The sequence below is a fragment of the Frieseomelitta varia genome, unplaced genomic scaffold (genome assembly GCF_011392965.1).
Source record: "Frieseomelitta varia isolate USP_RPSP 00005682 unplaced genomic scaffold, Fvar_1.2 scaffold_134, whole genome shotgun sequence".
Lineage (NCBI taxonomy): Eukaryota > Metazoa > Arthropoda > Insecta > Hymenoptera > Apidae > Frieseomelitta > Frieseomelitta varia.
Window position 1 is genome coordinate 202490 of NW_025109017.1, and position 9973 is coordinate 212462.

The following is a 9973-nucleotide window of genomic DNA, read 5'->3' on the forward strand; positions in this document are numbered from 1 at the left end:
ACTCGGCTAAAACGCGGCGGAGCTCCATCATGCATAAACCGCGTACGAAGTCTAATATCGACTGGAACTTCCTCTGATATTCCGTGTAAACGCGTGCTCAAAAAATCAACGTACTTTGTGCCTGTTAGTTTCCCATCAAGAGAAAAAGGTCCAGTTAAAAATTTATCAATTATTCCTGCCCATACGTTTAAACTACTAAACTGGTGTTGATGTCTTGAATGCACAGTAACATGTGGGTTTTCTTCATTCCAATTATGATTACTATGAAAATTGAATATCATCAGTGAAAAGTAGATAGAAAACTCTCTTCACGTTGACACATTTACAGGAACCAAGTACAAAAAAACGAAAGATATCAAGTAAGTATTATTTGTAAACAGTATGAATTCTTGCTTACGAACTATTGCGTAATTATCTATAGAAAGAGAGGCCGGACAGAGAATTTGCTCTGTTTATAAAATTCATTGTATCTAATAAACGAAGCCAGATAGGACATATATTTATATAACTTTTTTTCATTATTTTTAGTCGTACAATCAGCTCCCGAAGTATAAGTCCCACAAGTTACGAAACAGCCTGTATTTTTCGGCTCAATTGCTCGGAAGTTAATGGACACTCGAGATACCAGGGACGTAATTGACGTCAGTTCGGGTTCACGCTCACTACCACCGACAGCCCGTGATATATACTCGTATCCTACCTTCGTTTCCAGGTTCGTCACACCGACAGCTAAGTTTCATCGACGATACCAGCACAACTCTTAAAAAAAATCTGCCCAGCAATTGCACCGGATCGATTTAATTTCGGTACAACGTGTCGAACAACTTCAACAAGCCCCGGCAAGTTGGACCGAAGTTCGAACGCTTGAAAGCAAACTTTCAAACAATTTCCTATCCCCTCGATAACTCGACACTGCGGCCTCTGCGGCCTCTTCAGCTTCGCTGTCAATCCGCGGACCGGACGACTCTATATAGCGAATTGAACGAGGGGGCCACGTCACGGATAGAGAGCAACGTGACGTGGATTGTGGTAGTGACCGATTGATCGGCGATCGACAATCGCCGAAAGCGAGGAACTAACAATAACCGGGCGTAATACGTGCATGTACGTGTGCACGTACGTACGTACGTATGTACGTGTGTGTATGTATGTATGTATGTGTGTATGTGTGGTCGCGGTTTGGCATCGGTGTAGCGATACGACTTTGTTTTCCCAGCGCGGAACGAAGCGACGCGACCGTGGAAATGAATTTTTGCGTGGTCGTGTAGCCCCAGACTTTTGTCTACTACGTGGGTAGATATAGAGTCAGCAACGCCCACGACGTCGCCGCGATGCTGACTTGGCCGGGGTGAGGGGTGGTGGTTGCGTCGCGAAAATGTCAGACCAGCCGGCTGATACGATACTCCTACGCTTAGAAAAGTAGGGCAAAGTCGATTCATTCATCCACTGATTCATAAGAGAGAGAGTGGGCGTAGGAAGAGCGGCGAAGAGCCTCTCAGCCCATCTTTCGGGGGCTCAGGTTCTTCGCTCGCAGTTCAAACCCTTTCAATCTCTCCTCGCGGGCACGGATCGATGCCGAGACCGTTCGAGGGAATTCCCTTTCGATCCCTGTCCAACGTAGTTTCCTCTCTCTGTCTTGCTCGATGTCGAAATCACCTCCTCACACCACCTCCGTGCATACGCGTCTCTCCGCCTCCCCGACGAAATATTCCTCGATGACGCGGAACAAATTATTACGTCGCCGATATATTAAAAACGCGGTATTTACGGCGCACGGGAGTGGAACGATGGGAAAACCTAAATGTCTCGAGCTTTTCGGCAGAGCCCCGGTTATTTCCAGAGAGAGGGAGAGAGCCCTCTTCCCCGAGAAGAAGAGAGAACTCGATCGATCTGTTTTTCATCTGACGCAGCTAGTACCACCGATGGCGATTACGCTCCGATGGGATCGCCGGTCGCTGCGAAAAATAACCGTGGCCCTCCTTTTCCCCTCTTTCTACCCCTAATTTCGGAAATTATCAGCGACCGGCTGCTTTTATAAATTTTTCTAACAAACCTAACGTCCGTTTCTCGAAGTACGATCTTTGCTCTCCAAATTCTATTCACATTCGTTTTTCGAGCGTACGAACCAGACTCGAGAGAGAGTAACAGGGCAAACGCCCTGACCTGAGAGCAGTCCCACTTTCCGATCGCAATTAGCGGTTACGTAAGCTGGAAATATTTGGGCTGGAACCGCGGGAGGGACGATGCAAGCGGACTGGGTTCGTTCGGCTGCGGTTCCGGGACCGCGGACGTCCCAACCACCCTCTTTTTACCATTCCCCTCGAGCTCTAGCACTCGCGCGGACGTCCTCCATCCGGACATCCTCTGTACACTGCTAAACACACAATGCACCGTCTGCTATTCCTGGCCGTGCGCCATTGTCGATAACCTTTGCATTGTCGACCCGATGATGGCAGTCGCGAGATAGGAAATCCCGTCTGCGGGCTGCTACCGTCTGTCGTCGGCGATTCGTGAAATCGGTCGAAATCCGTGGCTCCTTACCGACCGATTCGAAACAGCGAAGGTCACCGGCGAGAAAGGGTGAATTCACGCTAGTAAATAATCCACGGAGCACGCGACTCTTGGCCGTGAACGATCCCGTCGAAAACCCACGCTCTCGTCTCGGGGAAATGGTCAGCTTGACGTAAAAGTCCCCTCTCCCTTTCTCCTCTTTTCTGTTTTTGACGAAATCGATGCTTCGGAAATGCGTTTGTTCCTGTTTGTTCTTACGTCAGACGTAAGTTGTGAATTATTGGCTCGGCCAAAGAGTAATTGCACTCCGTTGAACACATATTAACAGCTTGTCCCAAATACAAAGAACTCGGAATACTGCAAAAAGAGGAAAAAGGCCAGGGAAAAGAGGGATTTTTAAAAAATGTAGGGCTATACCAGTTGTTATAGCCATACCTGCCCTATCGTAAAACCTACCATGGTCACCAATAACCCGAAAAGGATGTGACGCTTAATCATAAATCGATAAAAGAGTAACTGTCTGTTTCGAAAGGTGAAATCTTGGAATGCGACTAATTTCGTTTCAAACTGCAAATTTATTGCACAACCAGACAGCTAACTGTCCGAGCTTGTTTTAGAAGAAGAAAATTCACGATTTTTCGTTGACTCGCTGTTTGCTCGGCGTCGATTTTGAAATGGAAAATCAAAGAGGAACATTTTAGTGTCCGAAAAGGAAACGAATGCACAAGATTGTACAAAATTATTTAATAATGTGTAAAGGGATCTCGAAACTACGTAAGAATTCATTAGTGTTTGTTAACATCATTTTTCGTCGAGAAAGATAGCAAAAAGTAATCGAACAAAATGGACGATGTATCGTCTGATAAAGTTTTTGTTTCTAGAAAAGTTTAGAAAAAATTTTATAGCAGAGGTGGCTAACTGGCGAGCCCTTACCCCCACTTTCCTGATGGCTAGCGCTTCCCCCTCCACTGCCTCGATCTCCCCACCACCATTGAAATTTCCTCGCTGTGCGTAAGCCCCATTCTCTCAATCTGTTGATTTCCCTATTAAGAAACTGGTCTTCGTTTCAACGAAGATTCAAACAAACAATTTTTGGTAATTATTTCGACGAATTTTTTGCCACGTATATACCTCTACGAGAAAAAAAAAAAAAAAAAAAGAATGGGATAAAACGACGCCAAACTTTCTCATGGTAATGGATAAAAGTAACAGAAACAAATGATTTTTAATAATTATTTCTACGAAATGTTTTGTCCACAGCAGCCAATATTATCTTATTACTCGCGTTTCGCTTTGAAATCACGCGGCTCGCTGTCGGCGCCCTTGATTGGGCGCGACGCGCTCCAAGCGGAGTTTCGAACCGTCCGCAAAATAAACGTGGTGACGCGTGACGGAAGTGGGATCGCTAATAAAGCGCCAAGGAACAGCCGCATCCGCGCGCCGAGTGAGAAAAAGAGGAAAAAAGAAAAAAGGAGGAAAAAAAGGAAAAAAGAGACACAAAGAATATCTTAACCGCAGGAATTTCGCTGAATAAATATGAGGATGGCGCCGTTTGGAATTTGGTCGCTCCGACGTGGCGCCTAAACGCGCCGCGTGTCAACAAATTAGTATTCAACCACGCAAAATTCAAAGAAGGCAGAGGAGACCAGTTTGCTCTTCTGCGGCGATGCGGCTTCACGCGTCCGCGTTGGTTAATTTGCGACCTGGGGCCCCAAAAGTGGACAAGGGAAGACGGAACGAAAGCAAAGGAAGCTCTCAGCCCACGCGATCGTTTCACTCTTTTTTCGATCGTAGCGAGCCGCCGCGATCGTTTAAAATTAGCAAACGCCGATCCGAAAATAAACCGCGGATCACAATGCCGCGCCGTGTCAATCCGCGAATAAAAAGAATTCCACGAACACGAGTACACGCGGGTCGAAACTGTGCGAGATTCCGCGAATTTTTTATAACGGACAATATATAACGTGATATCTTGGAGTTTTTACATCTCCGTGTATCTATGGATCGAGGCGGCATTTTTCTTGCGTAACAATTACACACAGAGGAATATTTCCATGAGAAAAACTCATCAACGCGTAATCGTTGTCGATAAACTGAACAATCTATTTTCAACACTCCAGCGTATCCATAAATATCTATGATCTCCGATAACTAAACTGAGGTTTGTTTAAATCTTCGTCAAAATGTACGTCATCACCTTCGAGATCGGAGTTTTGACAGCTTCTTTCTAGCTGTAGCACGATGTAGAAATCGTGAACGTCTTTCGGAGAGCGACGATTTTACCTGAAACTCCTCGAGAGCAACCTTTGCCCTTGTAAACTAGGTTCGAAGGATCCAATCGTAACCGAGGCGCTGGCGAGTTACTAACGAGCGGCGAGCCGGTATCCTTGTCGGCGTTCGAACGTTTTATTTAACTCTATCGGTAGATCGGCCGACGTTACTCTTTATTCCTTTACGACTCTTGTTTCTTCTATCCGCGGCGCTGCATTGTACCTACAAGCTCTCTCTCCCGCTAGCTAGAGCCCAGCCAGTTGTAATTTATCGGCGCGATTCTAAGTTCCAGTTGGAGAATTGTTTCTTTCTTTTTTCTTCTTCTTCTTCTTCTTCTTCTTCTTCTTCCTCGCCGAACCGTGGTTTCGGTAAATCACGCGACAGCGGATTTATCTCGACGCAACGATTCGGCGCGGACAAGGCGTCGCAATTTCGAGGAAAGAGGCGCGAGAGAGCGAACGCGTCGTGTGTGGTCAAGCACCACAGCGGACCAGTTTATCATCTGGATCATTCGCGGCGTCGATTTGCATAACTTACACGCCGAGAGAACGACCGTTTATTGTACAATCGGGATATATATTTCGTTCGCTTGGATAACCAGAACGAACGCTGTGACAATGCGCGTGCACGACAGGAAGTCTGATGGTTCTCGATGGTCCTCGGCAGTGTGCGCCAGCTCCACTTATAAACGTGATTTCTTTTTCTCAATTACCGCTTGGATTGGATTTAATTCAATTTTTAATTTGCGTGAAACACAATTTATTTTTTTTAAGAGCGTATGTCGTATTTCTTCTTAATTACTTTTCTTCTAGGGAAATAACCAAGAGATGACGCGATACAATGGCATGGAAGTGTAATTTATTATTAGATCTGTGCATGTCCTCAGCAGTGTATGCCAGTACGTATTTTTTTCTCAGTTATCACTATGTTAGGTTTTTTCGTTAATACAATTTTTAATTTTTACGTAAGATTTAGAATTTTTTTTAAAGAACATACATTACAATTAATTTTCTTAGAAATGATGTGACACAATGGCATGAAAGTGTAATTTATTATTAGATGTTGATCTGTCCTCAGTAGTGTATGCCAGTACGTATTTTTTTCTCAGTTATCACTATGTTAGGTTTTTTCGTTAATTCAATTTTTAATTTTTACGTAAGATTTAGAATTTTTTTTAAAGAACATACATTACAATTAGTTTTCTTAGAAATGATGTGACACAATGGCATAAAAGTGTAATTTATTATTAAATGTTGATCTGTGCATGTCCTCAGCAGTGTATGCCAGTACGTATTTTTTTCTCAGTTATCACTATATTAGGTTTTTTCGTTAATTCAATTTTTAATTTACGTAAGATTTAGATTTCTTTTTTAAGAACATACATTACAATCATTTTTCTTAGAAATGATGTGACACAATGGCATGAAAGTGTAATTTATTATTAGATGATGATCTACGTAGGTGAACGTCCTATTCTGAATCTCTTTGGCAGTATATCAGCCAGCTCAACTTATAAACATGAATTATTTCTCAATTATCGCTATATCAGATCTTTCATTAATTTCAACTTTTCAATTTTTAACTTGCGTAAATCTTAAAAACTTAAATCTTTCTTTTTAAGAGCATACGTTACAATCATTTTTTCTGAGAGAAATATAAGGAATTAAGAGATGACGTGATACACTCATTACAAGCGTAATTTATTATTAGACGATCGTCAATCTGTGAACGGGCGAATGTTCCATTTTTAATTTTAACTGGATCTACCGTGTATTTCGAAAAATTTTATCATCGGTTTACAGTCGAACGAATCCTTCAGTGACCAAAATTATCTCTCGCTGTTGTTCGACGACGATTGAGAATTTCGCGACAGGCTTGCCTCTTGCACGCCGAAGCGGCGGAAACGTAACGCGATGGCAACGAAGCTTCCTCGAAGGCCGTTCCTTCGGATGGAAACATCGAACATTCCGAGCATTAAACAAGCCGTGTAACCACGGGTCTCGACCCTCGATATCGCGAATCGACGTTGGCCGATACCCAAAACGATCCGCGGATGCAGGACTCCAGCCAGTGATCCAGGAACGAAGCTCGGGTACGAAGACTGCCCGAGAAACGTCGAGTTCCCTCGTATAGGCCCGTGATTGACTATCGTAATACGGTACTCGCGTATACGCTGTTACCGAGTTAGCACGCGGCCAAGGTAATTGATCACCGACACGTAAAAACAAGCCAATTTGTTGTTCGCGCGGGATTTCTCGGTGGCCGATCAATAACGTAAGTTTGGAGTCACGTTCGACGCTTGTGATTGCCAACGTTTCCTACACGTTTTCACAAGCGATTGCAACATTTTCGTCAATTGAAACGCTGGACGACGCTGGTTTACGGTTTTCGTTTCGCAGAGCAACGGGGGGAAGAGAACTTTCCTTTCCGGCGCGGGACCAGCACGCTTCACGAATGCGAAGGCTCTCGCGGGAAGACGACGACGACGACGGAGGAACGCACGCCTCGCGGACAGGACAGGCAACGTGAGATATACACGCGTAATGTAGCGCGATAGCACGAGTTTCGGAGTAATTGTTTACGCGTGCCAAGTGAGTTATTTGGCACGTGGCCACGCCGGGGGCAACGGGGGCGGCACCCACGTGGTCGGCCGGCTGCCCGCGGGACTTCTCTTTCCTACTCCTCTCTTTTCCCTCTTCTCCGCTCCCTTTTCTTGCACGCGTCGCGCACGCAACAACGCTCGCTCGTACGTCAGACGAAACTGTCTTGAATATCTATATCTCATATCCTGTTTTTCTTTCTTTTTTTTCTTTTTCTTTTTTTATAAAATCGTACTGTACTATATTTGTACAGTACTTCACTATACAGGGTGAGTAGAAAAAAAATGGTAGACAGTACTTGTCGAAACATGAAAAAAAGTACTAATGAAGCGTGGGTCGGTGAACGAACAGATTTTTCGTTTCGATCGAAGGTGAGACAAACTTCGAGTCGCTTCGAGAGCTATAGTATACTGTATGTAAACACTGGATTATTCGTCTTTGTGTAACATGTATTATTATGTATAATTATCTTGTTACGAGACACAATATTGCAATATTGCATATGTTTATTGTCAGTGAAAAGTTGTAAAGCTAAGAGAGCGCAGTAAAAATAACATCGTATTGTTCCAATCGAGAATATTGCTCTTCGGCTATCAATAACATAAATGAATTACATCAAAAAATACAAAATACTCCGGGAAAAATGTTAGAACACATTTTTTGAGAGAATCTTTGAAAGAGTGTGTAATTCTTTGATACGAAAGTATCAAGCATGCGTAGAAATGAAAGGAAGACACGCAGACAACCTTCTGTAATCAGAGAAAGAAGAAATTATAAGGTGAATAACTAATTATTAGAGGTATTAGAGGTATAAGCAATGTCGTTTTCTTAAAATTTAACAAATTTAACATTAAATATTGCCATCTAGTGACAATAATTCAACATGTTATAACATAACCTATACTCTAGTTAAATATACTCACATTTAGTGTGCTTATTGTTAAACTATATTACAAAGTAAAACTTTATTTATTGTTATAACATCTATATACAAGTTGAATATACTTAGTGTGCTTATTGTTAAATTATATTATAGATTAAAACTGTATTAACTTATTACAACATAACCTACATTCTAGTCAACATAACCTATATTCTAAATAAATACATTGACATTTAGTGTGTTTATTGTTAAATTATATTATAAATTAAAACTGTATTAACTTATTACAACATAACCTACATTCCAGTCAACATAACCTATATTCTAACTAACTACATTGACATTTAGTGTGCTTATTGTTAAATCATATTACAGATTGAAACTTTATTTATTCTTATAACATAATTTATATTCAAGTTAAATATACTGACAGATTTAGCGTGCTTATTGTCAAATTATATTACAGATTGAAACTGTTTTAATTTATTACAACATAACCTACATTCTGGTCAACATAACCTATATTCTAAATAAATACATTGACATTTAGCGTGCTTATTGTTAAATCATATTACAGATTAAAACTGTATCAACTCTTGAATGAAATAAAATTTCGTACAGTATCAAAAAACGACATTACTTGTGGATGCCCCTAATGCATGCAGTAGCGAAGAAATTCGTTTCCTCAAGCGAAACGAAACCTCGTTTACAACTTTGAAACTATTAATTTTTCCACCCATGTGTATTGAGACTTTTTTTCATGCTTGGCCGTGTACTGTCTACCCTAGAAATTAAAAATCCTTTTTTCTATCTCATATCTCCTGTATGATCATACTGTAAATGGAACAAGTATACCTGTTGGCGTTTTCCGCGTGCAACACGACGGAACGAAATTGAAAAGTCGGGAAGAACGAAGCAGAATCGGGACGTTTCGAGTCTCTTCGCTTCGACAAGGAGCGGATCGTGGGGAGATCGCGCGCGCGATGATGATTTCCGAGAAGATCGTCGTGTTTGGACGCTCGGAGTTTTCCGATGCTCTCTCATTGTGTCCGAGCGTTTCTAACTTCGCGAAATAAATGGGTCGAGGACTGCGTCTCGCTGATTTATACATCGTCGAAACTCTCTCTCTCTCTCTCTCTCCCTCTTTTTCCCCATCTCCCTCTCCTTGGAAAATTTCGCGACTCTCATCCGGTCGCGGAACGAAATCTAAATCGTCAGTGACGTCGTAAATCCAGGGGAATCCGGGATATTATTACAGGAAATCGGTCGATTGCGTCACGCATCCCTCTTCCCTAGCGAGCTAAATACGAATCGAAATCGTATCCCAGAACTACCCCGGCGAGACTGAATTATTTCAAGGAGACAAACGGGGGAGAGGAACGTCGGCTAGAGAAATTACCGTCACGTGATAAATAAAGTCGTTGGCGAACTTTCGGGTTCGACAATTGCGAAAATAGGATTAAATATGGCTAAACCGGGAATGATGGAAAATGGAATAACGCGGATGAAATCCGTGGAATTGTAAACAACCGGGAGGGGCAGTAGGGGGATCGAACACGATCTGGCGGATTTCAGTTCAAGAATAACAGAAACAAACCGTTCGAACGACGATACTGCAAAAATTGTTAGCTGAAAACTGTTCCCGACTTTCGCTCGCTGGCCAGTTCCATCTTTATCCTTCTCCTCTCCCCCCCCCCCCCTTCCCCCC